This window comes from Podarcis erhardii, assembly GCF_964252035.2.
Source record: "Podarcis erhardii genome assembly, chromosome: 2".
Classification (NCBI taxonomy): domain Eukaryota; kingdom Metazoa; phylum Chordata; class Lepidosauria; order Squamata; family Lacertidae; genus Podarcis; species Podarcis erhardii.
This window is the reverse complement of record NC_138498.1, coordinates 113,569,794-113,572,916: the sequence shown is the minus strand read 5'-3', so window position 1 is coordinate 113,572,916 and position 3,123 is coordinate 113,569,794. Positions and strand designations below refer to the sequence as shown.

General features: G+C 40.1%; 1 protein-coding gene across 1 annotated transcript in view; it reads right to left on the bottom strand.

Annotated features, from left to right (window-relative positions):
* Positions 1-3,123, bottom strand: part of LOC309337240 (vespryn-like) — a 411,113-nt gene that overhangs the window by 275,788 nt on the left and 132,202 nt on the right. The window lies entirely within an intron of this gene.

The following is a 3,123-nucleotide window of genomic DNA, read 5'->3' as shown; positions in this document are numbered from 1 at the left end:
CAGGTGTTGGTGTGGTTTTTTTGGGGGGGGGGCGTTTGCTTGAGCTCATATACAGTGGTACCTTGGGTTACATATGCTTCAGGTTACAGACTCCGCTAACCAAGAAATATTACCTCGGGTTAAGAAATTTGCTTCAGGATGAGAACAGAAATTGTGCTCCAGGAGCACAGCGGCAGTGGGAGGCCCCATTAGCTAAAGTGGTGCTTCAGGTTAAGAACAATTTCAGGTTAAGAACAGACCTCCGGAACGAATTAAATTCTTAACCCGAGGTACCACTGTACCTTTAAAGGTGGTATGGCAGGCAGAATTTCAACCAGTACAGACTATCCCATCCCTGCATGTCCAGATCCACCTTAAAGCAGCTATAGATCAAGTTGCCAAGAGTGGGGACAGGAATCAAATTAGCCCAAAGTCTCTTCTTGCTGTTCCTCCACCCGAACCTCAGCAGAAGGAATTCCCTGTACCACTTCTCAGTATTGTTTTTTATACTTCTCTGAGTCTCTGGTTTAAGAAAATCCACCTGTAGGTTCCTCCTCACAGAGCTACAATTCCTGGTACCCTTAACAAACTACAGTTCCTAGGATTATTTGAAGAAAGTTATGTCCTTTGAGTGTGCATTGGCTGTGATTAAAAGTATTGCATAAAACAAATGAAATACCATGAAAATCCCTGAAACGAGAAGTAATCGACTAGAAATATTATCTTACGGAAATAAACTAAATAATAAGAATAAAAAAGTTTAAGGAAAAAGTTAGAAAAACCTGTAGAAACTGTACCTTTGAGTCCTCAATCCTTTATTACTGCGCTTTGCTTCACCTAGGTTGGGCTAGGATTATCCTTCAGAATTTTTGGGAGTTCTACCCCCTTTTTTGGAATTTTGGTCATTTAAGGTTTATGAATTTTCTATTTCCTTCTGAGGAAACTGAATAGTTCAGGGAAACGAGGTTTGTAGCCGGCATCCCGTTAAGGCTTTGTTCAATTTTAGGTTTTTCTAATTTTTTCCTGCTTACCTATAAATTAGAGACCACTTCTTCCTTTTTTAAAAAATAGTTTTTATTAAGAATTTCAACATAACAAATTATCAAAAACATATCATCTTCATTCCTCCCCCATTTTTCCCCTCCCCCCTCCCCAAGAAAAACCCACTCACCCCCAGACTTCCCTCAGCTACTCTCTCCAGTTTTTCAACACATATTATTCTCTGCATATTACAAAATTGTAAAGATCCTTAAATTATCTATCTATTATGTTAACAATAATAAATTTGTGTATGTTTATTCAAAACCTGCCAAGGAGTCCAATTCATTTTGTTGTTTTAAAAAGTAATTTATAAAAAGTTCCCATTCTTCTTTAAAGCCACAGTTGTCCTTGTCTCGCAATTTCTATGTCAATTTTGCCAGTTCCACAACAACAACAACAAGCTCTACCTGTTGGACGTGCCTGCCCTAGATGAATGTAGAGTTGATGTTGAAGAATCGTACACAATCTTGGAAAAAGGGCACTTTAAAAAAAGAACACACCTGGAGCCCAGCTGTAGTAAACCAAGGAATATATTTATTAAAGACAGGGAAAGCAGGTGAGTTGGATAAATGTAATAATACAAAGCAAATGGTACACAGTTACACGTGGAAGCAGAAGTCAAAAGTGTTTTCTAGGATTCAGAAGCTACCTAGCAGTGTGACTGACCCCTGAGGCCCAGGTCTCTCATTCAGCATAAAGATGTGGTGGAAAACTCATAGTCATTGAAGGGGGTGTGATGGGCTTTGTAGTGTAGCAACATCCGAAGGCCAGCAGGTTGCCCAACCCTGACATAAAGGCAACCATGGAAGACCTTGCCAGCTGAGTGACCATTTGCCCACCAAAGGTCCTAACCGCAGAGCGCCTTATCAGGCTGCCGCCCCCAACCCCAGTTCAGTCCAGCTCCCCTTCTGCCAGAACGAAGGAAACATTGGGGAATTTCTTCAGTCACATTCAGAGATTCCACCTTCCCTCCATGGAGCCCAAAACAATATACGCTCCATGGTAGAACATCTGTGTTGCATGTTAAAGGTAAAGGAACCCCTGACCATTAGGTCCAGTCGCGACCTGACTCTGGGGTTGCGGCACTCATTTCGCTTTATTGACTGAGGGAGCTGGCGTACGGCGTACATGACTAAGCCATTCTGGCGAACCAGAGCAGCGCACGGGGTATAAATGAAAATTTATTATTATTTTATATATATATATATAAATATTTATTAAAATTTTTGGATACCAATGCACAAATAATAAACAACCTTACTTATATCATATCATGGTTTCATCACTTCTTTGGACTCCCTCACGTCTCCCGCTCCCATTTACATCGTTAAAAGGTTTTTCCAAGCAAATTATCAACTTGTTTACGATCTTATATCCACTCATTTAAATATAATCTAGCAATTCTCCAAAAGGTTTATGTTTTCTTTAATCTCACTTATCATCAAATTCAAATCTAATTTAGTGGTGGCCAATTTTTTATAATCTAGCATCCTTCTTAACATTCAACCAAATTACAATGTTTTTGTAAATACGTCTTAAATTTATTCCAGTCTTCCTCAATCCTCTCTTCTCCCAGGTCTCGGATTCTGCCAGTCATCTCGGCCAGTTGCATATAGTCCATCAGCTGCATCTGCCACTCTTCCAGTGTGGGTAGATCTTGAGTTTTCCAGTTTTTAGCGATGAGTGTCCTTGCTGCCGTTGTTGCATACATAAAAAATGTTCGGTCCTTCTTTAGCACCTTCTGGCCGACAATACCCAGAAGGAAGGCCTCTGGCTTCTTAGTAAAGGTATACTTAAATACCTTTTTCAACTCATTATATATCATTTCCCAGAAGGCCTTCACCTTAGGGCATGTCCACCAGAGGTGAAAGAACGTTCCTTCATTTTCTTTACATTTCCAACATTTATTATCAGACGAATGGTATATTTTGGCAAGTTTAACTGGGGTCATGTACCATCTATATATCATTTTCATTACATTTTCCTTCAGAGCATTACATGCGGTGAAGTTCAGCCCAGTGGTCCACAACCTTTCCCAGTCCTCAAACATAATGTTATGCCCAATGTCCTGTGCCCACTTTATCATAGCCGATTTAACCATTT